The following is a 16263-nucleotide window of genomic DNA, read 5'->3' on the forward strand; positions in this document are numbered from 1 at the left end:
TATTCACCATCTTGTAGTCATGAAAACTCTCCATGATGTACAGTTCACTGCCTGCATCTGTTGCACCGAATTTTGCATTCAGTGCATCCCACAGAATTTTTCCGTCGTTTATGTGCATGTACACATCACACAGACGGTCAGCAAGAACACTCAGAATGCATCCCACAAACATAGTATTGACTTCCTGGAATTTTCTCCGATCTTCGTCGGTCATTCCCTCTGGAGCACCAACACTAGCGTGGAAAACTTTCAGAGCAGTAAGCCAGAGCGTGGTCTTCACCTGCCACCTCTTAAAGTGCACACCGGTAAACTTATCCGGCCTCAGTGCATCAGCGAATCCAGCCATAGTTAACTCAGGAAATTGCCTATAATTAGGTTTTTGGATTGTTGGAATATTAGGCAAGTTCATGATTAATTCCAGTAAATAATTCATGACTAGAAGAGATACTAGCATGCAATAATGTAGCAAACTAGAAGAACAGCAAGACATGCATAACAGCAGCAAACACGTAACAATAGCTGTAGAAACAGACATGAACAGAGGATGTTGGACGTACTGATCGTTAGCTATTATGGGTGCGACAGTGTTGATGACGATGTTGGCGACGATCTGCTGCTGACAGCGATGAATACGACGATGAGTAGCACCGCCCGACTTGGACGGAAGACGACCAGTGATTGTTGAATTTGAGCAGTCGCGCACAGCGCTTCCCAAAAACCTAATTCGTCCTCTCCCGGTGCAGGATCGCAAAGACGAACGGTTCCGGAGACCTGCTCTCCCACGCCCCGATGCACGCCAGCGTTTGGGATGGAGTAGACTACGATGGCGGCGCAAGTTGTGAGATGAGGCAAAACCCTAGGTGTTTTTCGGTGTGTCTCTGGCCGCAGCCGGTAGCTGTATATATATTAGGACCAGAGGCGGTATTGTGTCGCGACCACAATCCCAAACCGACTCGGTTTCTAATTCGTATACTTACCGGACAAGAAATCAAAAACTTGTCTGCCAAGACATAAAAATAAAACGGCAAAAGGAAGCTGCGCTCCTGCAAGGAGACGGACCGGATTTCGGCGGACCATTCACGCGCATGTCGCATGTACGCGCCGCCTCGCCTCGCCTCGCCTCGCCTCGCCACGGCCAGGCCAGGCCAGGCCAGGCCAGGCGAGGCGAGCGAGCGCGCGCGTGTGGTTTTCCCTTTCTCTTCTCACACACCACTTAGAGTGGTGGAGAGAACCCACTATATAAAGAGGTCCAACTCTTCTTCAACTTCCAAGGTGGGACTAAACTTAGCACCACCACTTGCCATTTTACACATGGGCTTTGAGATTTCAGAAATTGCTATGGGCCTAGCCCATTAATTCTAACAATCCCCCACCAGATCTCAAATACCCATTTAGAGATTTGCCTTCTCTCACCACTTGTTTAATATACCAGTGTTTCAGCAGAGACTGTTAAGTTGAACTTCTGCCTAGAACTTTAAGCTACATCCATTCACAACTTGACAATGGACTATGCCTTGAATTGCTAGTTTTGTGTGAACAGGTTTCACTCAAAGTCTTAACCAGTACCTGACCGCCAGTAGGCTACCCCGCGGTTTGGAGCTTATACGTCATACTCCCTGGTCTCTTCGTGAGCTTACTAGAGATCACCCAAATCTCATAGACTGCGACGTTTACAGTCACAACTCATATAGGTGTGTTCTTTCAAGACTGCTCTGTAGGACAGCATCTTTGCTAATTATAGCCAATAGAACCACATTAAGGCATGTTGCCAACCTGCCTTACAGATCTGAGCCTTACAGCTCTGAGAGTTTTGCATCTTCACTTGGAGACGATCATAAGTTATTACTCTCCTCAGTTAACCAATAGCTTGTTCTTCCCAGATCCTAATTCACGGGATCTCCGATCACAAAGGTTGGGTTACTACTATGGTGTAACATCTATGGGTCTCATACCCATCTCCCTCGATGCAATATCTATCACATTTCGTGATAGTCCCTTTGTAAAGGGATCTGCCAGGTTTTTGTCTGTTTGTATATACGTAACAGTTATTACTCCGGAGTTTCTCAACTTCCTGACAGACTTCAAACGTCTTTTCACGTGTCTTGATGACTTTGCATTATCTTTAGAATTGTTCACTTTAGCGATAACCGTTTGGTTATCACAATTCATAAGAATAGCCGGTACAGGTTTTTCAACAACCGGTAAGTCCATCAAGAGCTCACGCAGCCATTCTGCCTCAACAGTAGCTGTGTCCAAAGCAGTTAATTCTGCTTCCATAGTTGACCTCGTCAATATGGTTTGCTTGCAAGACCTCCATGACACTGCGCCACCACCATGAGTAAATACATACCCACTTGTTGCGTAAACTACATCAACATCGGAGATCCAATTTGAATCACTATATCCTTCCAACACAGCAGGATGCCCTGAATAAGTAATTCCGTAACTCATAGTACCTCTCAGATAGCGCAAGACCCTTTCTAGTGCATGCCAATGATCATCACCCGGGTTGGACATGAACCTACTCAGTTTGCTCACAGCAAAAGAGATATCTGGTCTTGTAGCGCTAGCTAAGTACATGAGTGAACCGACAATTTGAGAGTATCTTAATTGATCTCTCGTTTCTTTCTTGTTCTTTCTGAGTGTCACACTGGGATCATAAGGTGTTGGAGCAGGCTTGCTATCCATAAAACCGAATCGGTTCAAGACCTTCTCAAGTGAGATTGCGTTAATGTAATCCCACTCTCATCCTTAATAAGTTTGATGTTTAGAATTACATCGGCTTCTCCCAGATCTTTCATGTCAAAACTTTTTGATAGAAAAGACTTGACCTCATTAATTGCATTAATGTTTGTACCAAAGATCAGTATGTCGTCCACATACAAACATAATATGACACTATTGCCCCCACCATGGCGATAGTAAACACACCTATCAGCCTCGTTAATGACAAATCCTGCAGAAGTCAGAGTTCTTTCAAACTTCTCATGCCATTGCTTAGGTGCCTGTTTCAGACCATACAAAGATTTTAACAACTTGCACACCTTTCTCTCTTCACCCTTTACCACAAACCCGTCAGGCTGATCCATATAGATCTCCTCTTCCAACTCTCCATTGAGAAAAGCTGTCTTTACATCCATTTGATGAATGATAAGACCATAAGAGGCAGCCAAGGAAAGTAACACTCGAATGGTGGTCATTCTAGCAACGGGTGAATAGGTGTCAAAGTAATCTTCGCCTTCTTTCTGAGTGTAGCCCTTGGCCACTAGCCGCGCCTTGTACTTATCAATAGTACCATCAGGCTTTAGCTTCTTTTTGAACACCCACTTACAGCCCACAGGTTTACAACCATATGGTCTATCAGTTAGTTCCCAAGTTCCATTAGAAAGAATTGATTCCATCTCATTATGACCAGCTTCTTTCCAATCATCTACATCCGGAGATGCATATGCTTCTGCAATCGTCTTGGGTGTGTCGTCCACAAGGTATACAATGAAATCATCACCAAAGGATTTTGCAATCCTTTGTCTCTTGTTCCTTCTAGGAACTTCATTGTTATCCTTCTCAAGGACTTCCTCATGTGATTGTTCGAAATATTCATCAGTTGTACTAGATTCAGGAATTATCTCAGAAGAAAATCTAGCAATGCTATGCATATCTTTCATAGGAAATATGTTCTCAAAAAATGTTGCATCACGAGATTCCATTATAGTATCAACATGCATATCAGGTACTTCAGATTTTACCACTAAAAACCTATAAGCAATGCTCCGTTGAGCATACCCTAGAAAGACACAATCCACTGTCTTTGGTCCAAGTTTGCGTTTCTTAGGAATAGGAATATTGACCTTTGCCAAACATCCCCAAGTGCGCAAATAAGAAAGTGATGGTTTTCTCCCAACCCACTCCTCATAAGGGGTTTTCTCTTTATTATTGTTGGGAACTCTATTCAGGACATGACATGAAGTCAATAGAGCCTCCCCCCACCATGCCTTAGATAAACCAGCAGTGTCTAACATGGCATTCACCAAGTCAGTCAATGTGCGGTTTTTCCTCTCGGCCACTCCATTTGATTGAGGTGAATAGGGAGGCGTCCTCTCATGAATAATACCATGTTCCTCACAAAATTCATCAAAAACTTTTGGAAAATACTCTCCACCACGATCGGACCTAAGACGCTTGATCTTTCTCTCTAGTTGATTTTCAACTTCAGCTTTATAGATTTTAAAGTAGTCTAATGCTTCATCTTTAGTTTGCAACAAATAAACATAGCAAAATCTAGTCGCATCATCAATCAAAGTCATGAAATATCTCTTTCCACCTTTTGTCAACACACCATTCATCTCACAAAGATCAGAATGTATGAGTTCTAGAGGTGCCAAGTTTCTCTCCTCGGCAGCCTTATGAGGCTTTCGAGGTTGCTTAGATTGCACACAACTATGGCACTTAGAACCTTTGGCAACTGTGAAGTTCGGAATTAAACTCATGCTGGATAGCCGAGACATTAAACCAAAATTAATATGACATAAACGAGAGTGCCAAATACTTGCATCATCATTAACATTAGCACAAATTTGGTTTATTGACTTATTGCAAAAATCTGAAAGAGAAAAGCGGAACAAGCCTCCGCACTCATAGCCTTTTCCTATAAATTGTCCAAATCTTGACACGATTACTTTATTGGACTCTAAAACTACCTTAAATCCATCTCGACATAGAAGGGAGCCGCTAACTAGATTCTTGTTCATAGTAGGGACATGCTGCACGTTCCTTAGTTGCACGATCTTTCCCGAAGTAAACTTCAGATCCACCGTGCCAATGCCACGAACAGAAGCATGTGACCCATTCCCCATTAGGACGGAAGAATCCCTTGCGACCTGATAAGAAGTAAACAGGGAGATGTCAGCACACACATGAACGTTAGCACCCGAATCAATCCACCACGAAGATGATTGAAATACTGAAAGCACAATAGGTAAATTACCATACCCATCAGTATTGCTAGCGGTCACCATGTTGACAGTCTTGGAGCTTGTTTTCCCTCTGCGGTCTGCACGTTCAGGGCATTCCTTGAAAAAGTGTCCAGGCTTCCCACAGGCGTAGCACTCTAGCTCAGCCTTGTTGAACTTCTTCTTCTTGAAGGTAGTAGTCTTGGTAGGCTTGTTGAAAACAGGTTTGTTCTTCCCTTTGTTCTTGTTCTGTGGGTACCTCTGCACCATGTTAGCAGTAGGCTGAACCTCACCTCCTTTTTCAGTGGTATCTTTAGCCCGAGCTTTTTCTTCAACATCAAGAGATGCAATCATATTTTCAACTGATATCTCCTGTCTCTTATGCTTCAGAGTTGTGGCAAAATTCCTCCATGAAGGAGGCAACTTTGCAATCATGCACCCAGCCACGAATTTGTCGGGTAGAACACATTTAAGGAGTTCAAATTCCTTCACAATGCACTGTATCTCATGAGCTTGTTCAACCACAGAACGGTTATTCACCATCTTGTAGTCATGAAAACTCTCCATGATGTACAGTTCACTGCCTGCATCTGTTGCACCGAATTTTGCATTCAGTGCATCCCACAGAATTTTTCCGTCGTTTATGTGCATGTACACATCACACAGACGGTCAGCAAGAACACTCAGAATGCATCCCACAAACATAGTATTGGCTTCCTGGAATTTTCTCCGATCTTCGTCGGTCATTCCCTCTGGAGCACCAACACTAGCGTGGAAAACTTTCAGAGCAGTAAGCCAGAGCGTGGTCTTCACCTGCCACCTCTTAAAGTGCACACCGGTAAACTTATCCGGCCTCAGTGCATCAGCGAATCCAGCCATAGTTAACTTAGGAAATTGCCTATAATTAGGTTTTTGGATTGTTGGAATATTAGGCAAGTTCATGATTAATTCCAGTAAATAATTCATGACTAGAAGAGATACTAGCATGCAATAATCTAGCAAACTAGAAGAACAGCAAGACATGCATAACAGCAGCAAACACGTAACAATAGCTGTAGAAACAGACATGAACAGAGGATGTTGGACGTACTGATCGTTAGCTATTATGGGTGCGACAGTGTTGATGACGATGTTGGCGACGATCTGCTGCTGACGGCGATGAATACGACGATGAGTAGCACCGCCCGACTTGGACGGAAGACGACCAGTGATTGTTGAATTTGAGCAGTCGCGCACAGCGCTTCCCAAAAACCTAATTCGTCCTCTCCCGGTGCAGGATCGCAAAGACGAACGGTTCCGGAGACCTGCTCTCCCACGCCCCGATGCACGCCGGCGTTTGGGATGGAGTAGACTACGATGGCGGCGCAAGTTGTGAGATGAGGCAAAACCCTAGGTGTTTTTCGGTGTGTCTCTGGCCGCAGCCGGTAGCTGTATATATATTAGGACCAGAGGCGGTATTGTGTCGCGACCACAATCCCAAATCGACTCGGTTTCTAATTCGTATACTTACCGGACAAGAAATCAAAAACTTGTCTGCCAAGACATAAAAATAAAACGGCAAAAGGAAGCTGCGCTCCTGCAAGGAGACGGACCGGATTTCGGCGGACCATTCACGCGCATGTCGCATGTACGCGCCGCCGCCACGCCACGCCACGCCACGGCCCGGCCCGGCCAGGCGAGGCGAGGCGAGCGAGTGCGCGCGTGTGGTTTTCCCTTTCTCTTCTCACACACCACTTAGAATGGTGGAGAGAACCCACTATATAAAGAGGTCCAACTCTTCTTCAACTTCTAAGGTGGGACTAAACTTAGCACCACCACTTGCCATTTTACACATGGGCTTTGAGATTTCAGAAATTGCTATGGGCCTAGCCCATTAATTCTAACACCTTGCCTGTGCCGGATCTTCAAGCACCACGCCCACCTGATGAAGTAGCACCTCCGTGCACACGCAACCGCTGTGCTGCCACTCGGCAAGATGCCAGTAGACGCCAAATTGGTAAACTTTTTCCGTGAGAAGATTAAGGCCATATATTAAAGTCATCCAACCCTTACAATACCATCCTTATAAAAACAGAACATAACATAGATATCCTTAGGTATATAGACGATGTCTTCCTCCTCCACTCGGCGAGAGCGCACCATGAGTAAAGATCGATGATGTCTCTGGATCTTCATAACACCCTTGCAACACGAAACCCTCACAGGCACACCATATTTTACACTTTTTTGTAACCAAATTCCATGAAGAAGCACTGATGGTTTATGATGTTACTTCTTTCAGTTCAACTTTCACTAGTGCAGAACCAGGCTTTAGCGCCGGTTCGTAAGGGCCTTTAGTGTCGGTTCCACAACCGGCACTAAAGAGTGGGGACTAAATGTTGGGGAACGTAGTAATTTCAAAAAAATTCCTACACACACGCAAGATCATGGTGATGCATAGCAACGAGAGGGGAGAGTGTTGTCCACGTACCCTCGTAGACCGACAGCGGAAGCGTTATCACAACGCGGTTGATGTAGTCGTACGTCTTCACGATCCTACCGATCAAGTACCGAACGTACGGCACCTCCGAGTTCTACACACGTTCAGCTCGATGACGTCCCTCGAACTCCGATCCAGCCGAGTGTTGAGGGAGAGTTTCGTCAGTACGACGGCATGGTGACGATAATGATGTTCCACCGACGCAGGGCTTCGCCTAAGCTCCGCAACGGTATTATCGAGGTGTAATATGGTGGAGGGGGCACCGCACACGGCTAAGAGATCTCAAGGATCAATTGTTGTGTCTCTGGGGTGCCCCTTTGCCCCCGTATATAAAGGAGCAAGGGGGAGGCAGCCGGCCAAGGGGAGAGGCGCGCCATAGGGGGGAGTCCTACTCCCACCGGGAGTAGGACTCCTCCTTTCCTTGTGGGAGTAGGAGAAGGGAAGGGGGAAGGAGAAAGAAGGAAGGGTGCGCCCCCCTTCCCTAGTCCAATTCGGACCAGACCATGGGGAGGGGTGCGGCCACCTTTTGAGCCCTTTCTCTCCTTTCCCGTATGGCCCATTAAGGCCCAATACGAACTCCCGTAACTCTCCGGTACTCCGAAAAATACCCGAATCACTCGGAACCTTTCCGAAGTCTGAATATAGTCGTCCAATATATCGATCTTTACGTCTCGACCATTTCGAGACTCCTCGTCATATCCCCGATCTCATCCGGGACTCCGAACTCCTTCGGTACATCAAAACTCAATAAAACTGTCATCGTAACGTTAAGCGTGCGAACCCTACGGGTTCGAGAACTATGTAGACATGACCGAGACATGTCTCCGGTCAATAACCAATAGCGGGACCTGGATGCCCATATTGGCTCCCACATATTCTACGAAGATCTTTATCGGTCAGACCGCATAACAACATACGTTGTTCCCTTTGTCACCGGTATGTAACTTGCCCGAGATTTGATCGTCGGTATCTCGATACCTAGTTCAATCTCGTTACCGGCAAGTCTCTTTACTCGTTCCGTAACACATCATCCCGCAACTAACTCATTAGTCACAATGCTTGCAAGGCTTATAGTGATGTGCATTACCGAGTGGGCCCAGAGATACCTCTCCGACAATTGGAGTGACAAATCCTAATCTCGAAATACGCCAACCCAACAAGTACCTTTGGAGACACCTGTAGAGCACCTTTATAATCACCCATTTATGTTGTGACGTTTGGTAGCACACAAAGTGTTCCTCCGGTAAACGGGAGTTGCATAATCTCATAGTCATAGGAACATGTATAAGTCATGAAGAAAGCAATAGCAACATACTAAACGATCGGGTGCTAAGCTAACGGAATGGGTCAAGTCAATCACGTCATTCTCCTAATGAGGTGATCTCGTTAATCAAATGACAACTTATGTCTATGGCTAGGAAACATAACCATCTTTGATTAACGAGCTAGTCAAGTAGAGGCATACTAGTGACACTCTGTTTGTCTATATATTCACACATGTACTATGTTTCCGGTTAATACAATTCTAGCATGAATAATAAACATTTATCATGATACAAGGAAATAAATAATACTTTATTATTGCCTCTAGGGCATATTTCCTTCAGTCTCCCACTTGCACTAGAGTCAATAATCTAGATTACACAGTAATGATTCTTACACCCATGGAGCCTTGGTGCTGATCATGTTTTGCTCGTGGAAGAGGCTTAGTCAACGGGTCTGCAACATTCAGATCCGTATGTATCTTGCAAATTTCTATGTCTCCCACCTGGACTAAATCCCGGATGGAATTGAAGCGTCTTTTAATGTGCTTGGTTCTCTTGTGAAATCTGGATTCCTTTGCCAAGGCAATTGCACCAGTATTGTCACAAAAGATTTTCGTAGGACCCGATGCACTAGGTATGACACCTAGATCGGATATGAACTCCTTCATCCAGACTCCTTCATTTGCTGCTTCCGAAGCAGCTATGTACTCCGCTTCACATGTAGATCCCACCACGACGCTTTGTTTAAAACTGCACCAACTGACAGCTCCACCGTTCAATGTAAATACGTATCCGGTTTGCGATTTAGAATCTTTCGGATCAGTGTCAAAGCTTGCATCAACGTAACCATTTACGATGAGCTCTTTGTCACCTCCATATACGAGAAACATATCCTTAGTCCTTTTCAGGTATTTCAGGATGTTCTTGACCGCTGTCCAGTGATCCACTCCTGGATTACTTTGGTACCTTCCTGCTAGACTTATAGCAAGGCATACATCAGGTCTGCTACACAGCATTGCATACATGATAGAGCCTATGGCTGAAGCATAGGGGACATCTTTCATCTTCTCTCTATCTTCTGCAGTGGTCGGGCATTGAGTCTTACTCAACTTCACACCTTGCAACACAGGCAAGAATCCTTTCTTTGCTTGATCCATTTTGAACTTCTTCAAAACTTTGTCAAGGTATGTGCTTTGTGAAAGTCCAATTAAGCGTCTTGATCTATCTCTATAGATCTTGATGCCCAATATATACGCAGCTTCACCGAGGTCTTTCATTGAAAAACTCTTATTCAAGTATCCCTTTATGCTATCCAGAAATTCTATATCATTTCCAATCAGTAATATGTCATCCACATATAATATCAGAAATGCTACAGAGCTCCCACTCACTTTCTTGTAAATACAGGCTTCTCCAAAAGTCTGTATAAAACCAAATGCTTCGATCACACTATCAAAGCATTTATTCCAACTCCGAGAGGCTTGCACCAGTCCATAAATGGATCGCTGGAGCTTGCACACTTTGTTAGCTCCCTTTGGATCGACAAAACCTTCTGGTTGCATCATATACAACTCTTCTTCCAGAAATCCATTCAGGAATGCAGTTTTGACATCCATTTGCCAAATTTCATAATCATAAAATGCGGCAATTGCTAACATAATTCGGACAGACTTAAGCATCGCTACGGGTGAGAAGGTCTCATCATAGTCAATCCCTTGAACTTGTCGAAAACCTTTCGCAACAAGTCGAGCTTTATAGACAGTAACATTACCATCAGCGTCAGTCTTCTTCTTGAAGATCCATTTATTTTCAATGGCTTGCCGATCATTGGGCAAGTCAACCAAAGTCCATACTTTGTTCTCATACATGGATCCCATCTCAGATTTCATGGCCTCAAGCCATTTTGCGGAATCTGGGCTCACCATCGCTTCTTCATAATTCGTAGGTTCGTCATGGTCTAGTAACATAACTTCCAGAACAGGATTACCGTACCACTCTGGTGCGGATCTTACTCTGGTTGATCTATGAGGTTCAGTAATAACTTGATCTGAAGTTTCATGATCATCATCATTAACTTCCTCACTAATTGGTGTAGGTGTCTCAGAAACTGGTTTCTGTGATGAACTACTTTTCAATAAGGGAGCAGGTATAGTTACCTCATCAAGTTCTACTTTCCTCCCACTCACTTCTTTCGAGAGAAACTCCTTCTCTAGAAAATTTCCGAATTTAGCAACAAAAGTTTTGCCTTCGGATCTGTGATAGAAGGTATACCCAACAGTCTCCTTTGGGTATCCTATGAAGACACATTTCTCCGATTTGGGTTCGAGCTTATCAGGTTGAAGTTTCTTCACATAAGCATCGCAGCCCCAAACTTTAAGAAACGACAACTTTGGTTTCTTGCCAAACCACAGTTCATAAGGCGTCGTCTCAACGGATTTTGATGGTGCCCTATTTAACGTGAATGCAGCCGTCTCTAAAGCATAACCCCAAAACGATAGCGGTAAATCAGTAAGAGACATCATAGATCGCACCATATCTAGTAAAGTGCGATTACGATGTTCGGACACACCATTACGCTGTGGTGTTCCGGGTGGCGTGAGTTGCGAAACTATTCCGCATTGTTTCAAATGTAGACCAAACTCGTAACTCAAATATTCTCCTCCACGATCTGATCGTAGAAACTTTATTTTCTTGTTACGATGATTTTCAACTTCACTCTGAAATTCTTTGAACTTTTCAAAGGTTTCAGACTTATGTTTCACTAGGTAATTGCCCGTGCGTTGCTACGGGAGCAACAATTTCATCACAACAAGAGTATTATGAAATGGTGTTATGAGGTCACCAGAACATATACCCGATCTTACAAACATGATATTTTGAGTAACATTAATAAGATGCATAAGCATTGATTTAACACACAAGTGTCAAAGCAAGCATGAATAATGGATTGTAAACACCATGATAGCCAAGTTCAAACTAAAGGAAGCAAGTTCACGTCATGATAGTCAAGTTCACCGAAACTCTATTTCAGATTATTTTTCCTATGATGGAGCTGAAATATTCCTATATACTTGTAGGAATCATAAATCACCAGGAAGCACCGTCATAAATCACTATAGTCAATAGTTCCTTTGCAACAAACTGGAGCTAGTAAGATGAAGAAAACGGTACCTAATTGCTAAACCGAAGTGTGGATAGATACTTATATTTAGTATTTAGACACTTGTATGCTAAACCAAACGGTACCTGATTGTCATAAATCACTATAATCATTATTTAGTATTTAGACACTTATATTTTAAAAGGTGGATAGATACTTCAAACCTTACATATGCTAGCAACCAAGATTGCTATTTAAAATTAAGACCTCCCTATGGTCCAGCTCCTCTGTAGTATTGGCTCGCCTCGTCGTTCTCGTTCTGCACAGGTTTTGTTTGCCGAGGTGGCATCAGCTCCATGGTGGCCTCCTCCGAGCTCCTGAGCTCATCGACGCCAAGAAAAAACTGAAAAAGAATCTTGCTATTTATACATGACGACTACAACAACAATAATTATGAGGGTATACAAGACCACCATTGAAAGACTTTGTAACACTTGTTTTATGGGGGTATAAGCTCTCACATTCTGCATTGCAAGTCAGAAAGCAAAAAATGATAATTAGTTTCCATTTCCACTATGCAAGACAGAAGTTTATACATAACTGCTTATTGTCGCTAATGTGTTTTTCGCTCCCAGCAAGAATAAACAAATGGGAAGAAATATATCTACTTACTACAACTACTTTTCTTTTCTGTCTCAGCAAGAATATGCATAAATGTGAAGAGAATATAGCTTACAGGAATATGTGCGATCATTGTTCATATACATACCGAGAAATAACGAATACCACCTATAAATTGTTCCGTACAACAATTCTGCAGTGCAAGATAATCGAAGAGGATAAACAATTGTGACTTTGTTTTTAACAGAACCTCGTCAGAGGGCCAGGAGCTCTGGCATTTCATTATAGAAGAAGAGAATTGATCCAGTTTATAAGGGAAACCGGATCGAAAACCTCACAAAGTGGCCGGTTTATAAGGAAAACCGAGCCGAAAAACCGCACAAGCAAGGAAGCCTTGTCGACCACACGACACAAGGCCACAATCGCAACAAACACACACCCCCAGCTCCGGAGCCGCCGCTCCGGCATCCCCCGCCCGCTCACGAGCCATAGCGCCGCACGGTTCGAGGGCCCTGTAGCCCTTGCTACAGGAGACGACCGACCGCAGACCACGAACGCTGTGCCAAACATCCGGAGCCGCCGCCCCGACTTCCTGCCAGACCAACCCCTCGGGCCGCGTCCAACCAGGCCGACGACCTCGCTACCCTTGTAGCACCAAGTCGCCGCCCAAGCCATGCAGAGCCACGAACCTACCCCATAGAGCCGTCGTTGCATCGCCATCCGAGGCCGCCGCCTCGGCGTACTTCCACCGTCCGGAGCCGCCGCCCCGGCTTCCACCGCCCAGTCCACGACCCAAAACCTGCACAATTGTCATGAACCCACCATCCCACAAAGGTCAAGGATTCCAAAGCGGTGCCTTCAAGAAGGTAACAGCATAAATGTCGCCACCGCCCGCTCCGATAGAGCTTGGGTTTTCACCCAGAATCACATAACAATTGTGAGAATAAATGGATGTATCTCCACGATGAGGCCTTCAAGAAGGTACGCGACACTCAAGAACGCCGCCATCATCGGCACCGACCGGAGAAGGTGCAAGACTTTCGCCCGGAGAACAACATTTGTGCAAGGAGCGTTGCAGCCAACCACCAGACCCACCTGCATGATGCAACGGAGCACCACGCCGTGCCATCACGCCTCCGGCCTCCGGCCACAGCCACAACTACCTCAAGCCCAGCCCTCTGCTACAGAACAAGCAGAAGATGAGCACACTAGTACAGGGACGGAGACCAATCTCCACAGCCACCGTAGCATAAACACCATCGCGGCACCGGCGTGCCGCCGTCCAAAAACTGCAGCTTTCCGCCACCACCGCAGCTCCCCCAGCCGAGGGAGGGGACTCCAGCACTCAGCACGCCCAGCAGCCGGCACAGCAGCACGCCAGAGTGCCACCACCGGCAGATCCGGACGTCGGTCGTCAGATCCGCGGCGGTAGCACCGCCCCGAACACCCTCAGTAGAGAGTCGGAAGGAGCAGCGCCGCCACCTTGCCCGGGGCCGCCGCCCCGGCTTACCTGCGCCGGCGAGAGGACCCGCCGCCGCCCAGCCGCAACCAGGAGTGGAGCTCCGTCCAGGGCCGAAGCCGCACGCCACACGACGAGGAGGCCCCGCCGCCGCCGTCCGCCGAGCGAGATTTGCCCGTCGGCATCCCCCGACGGCGGCAGGGGAGCGAGGAAGGAGCGGGGAGTGGGGGCGGCGGCGGCTAGGTTATCGCCCGTGCCACCCCCCTGGGAGCGACGCGAGCGAGGAAGGAGCAGTATTCAGCTTGTTCTTCAGTTTGGCTTTTTGAAATTTAAACAATTGTGACTTGATTGCATGAGATACTATTCTCATGATAGATATATACTGACCATATCACATAGATGTGGCTACATGTATGCATGCTAGCAATGGCCAGCCACATCCAAAGAATAATAACACGTACGATTCCAAATAAAATTCAGTCAGGCACATTTGGTTCAATGTATTTTTTAGTCACCTTATGTTTTTCTTATGTTCAGGTGTGTCAGGTCATTCTTCCAGAATTGATCTTAAATATCATGCTTGAACTTATTTTTGATGAAATATCAACACTATGCCTGAATGCAATATAGCAAGACCAACTCGCCCTACTGAATGTACATGGGTACCATTAATCGCGGACCTTTGCTGAACAATTCAGGTAAGTTTAGAGGGGCAACATCTACCCGTTTAACATTTCTTTTACATTCTCCAAGGCTCCGATATCTGAGTGCGATAACACATGACACAAGGTTTGTCTCAAACTCGTTCATTGTGACCAGGTCCTGAAAAAGAAAATAACTTATATCAGTTTAATTTTCGCACTTCAAGAACCAGACTGTCATTATCCAAGATACCAAGGAAAAATTGCATATCTCATTTACAGAACATAAATGATGGGAAGAATGATGTATGGTGTAATCCTATGCTAGATAGATTCACTGACGAACAAATAAGAAATCAAAAACTCACTGCGGTTCTCCTGGTTCAGCAGCCGCGCCTTGTTAGACTCATGTTTCGGCAGCCACACCTTTTAGATTTGGGAGCCAATTCGCGGATGAAGATGGCAACAGAGCATGTTCTCCATGCACCATCCTAAAGAAATAACACCAAATATGATCATTAGGGAACAAATTAAATATTTGGTTGCTTTATTTGACGTTTAAGAATGAAATTTTCAGATGTAGCTGCACCTGTAACCATCTACGTACCTTGTAACACAGCAATCGACTTGATTAGAGAAGAGGAAAAAACTCAAGCAATTATCCTGTACAGAAATATTACCTCATTGTATTTCCAATTCTTCCGTCCCTTTCACTCCATCAGGGATATGTTCAAAAACCAGCAAATCCTGATTGCATCACTTGTACAACACTAAGTAAGAAAGGAATGTTGATGTGGGACATGGAGTGCTACAGACAAACACTGCCTCATCCCAGCACAGAAGGGCCGCGGGGCGAAGGTACAACACACATGTGGTGCCACGGTGGTGTAGCTCTTCATTGGACGCCACGGAGGAAAGGAGAAGACGGCCTTGTCCAGGCCACATCTTGGAGGCGGGGAGGCTGTACTGCGGGATCGCCGTGGTAGGCGGACTCGAAGACGACCGGCCAGCAGTTTCGCCGACGCGGCCGCCAGATCTGGTAGAGAAGACAGGCTGGACCAACGTGGGGAGAGAGGAGGAGGTAGATGACCACGCCCCCATCAGATTGGTGCCCGACAGGCGGCCCCTTCCATATCCCACGTTGCAAGGAGAGGGAACAAGGTCGATCCGATGCACGCCGGGTGGATGGGGAGCGGCGGCGGCTCCAAGAGAGAGAGGGAGTATGGGAGGTGTACTCTGATGGGGTGTGTAGTGGCGGCGGTGCTTGGGAGGGGAGGAGGCAGCGCCGAGCCTGTCAGGACGGAGTGGATCGGTGCTAGATTGGATTGCATCCCGACGTTTTCGGCAGGGACGATTGCGCGTGAAAAAAAAACTTAATCGACGATGGACGAAGGCGGACGAAACGAAGGGACGTAAGAGGGAAAACCGAACCTTACAGTTCTTTTAGGTAGTAGAGAAGAGTAGAGATAGAGATTAAGTAGATATACCCATATCTGCTTAAATCATCTGTGAAGGTGAGAAAATAACGATATTCGCCACGAGCCTCAACATTCATTGGACCACATACATCTGTATGTATGATTTCCAACAAATCTGTTGCTCTCTCCATAGTTCCGGAGAACGGTGTTTTAGTCATCTTGCCCATGAGGCACGGTTCGCAAGTACCAAGTGATTCATAATCAAGTGGTTCCAAAAGTCCATCAGTATGGAGTTTCTTCATGCGCTTTACACCGATATGACCTAAACGGC

At 45.7% G+C, this 16263-nt stretch overlaps 1 long non-coding RNA gene across 1 annotated transcript; it reads right to left on the reverse strand.

Annotated features, from left to right (window-relative positions):
* Positions 1-12458: 12458 nt before the first annotated feature.
* LOC109769053 (uncharacterized) lies at positions 12459-15940 on the reverse strand. Its single transcript, XR_006669021.2, has 4 exons — positions 15195-15940; positions 14883-15005; positions 13510-14695; positions 12459-13213 (listed from the first exon to the last, which is right to left on the reverse strand). It is a non-coding gene; the product is annotated as an uncharacterized lncRNA (long non-coding RNA).
* Positions 15941-16263: the final 323 nt, after the last annotated feature.

The sequence above is a fragment of the Aegilops tauschii genome, chromosome 1 (genome assembly GCF_002575655.3).
Source record: "Aegilops tauschii subsp. strangulata cultivar AL8/78 chromosome 1, Aet v6.0, whole genome shotgun sequence".
In the NCBI taxonomy this organism is placed as follows: Eukaryota; Viridiplantae; Streptophyta; class Magnoliopsida; order Poales; family Poaceae; genus Aegilops; species Aegilops tauschii.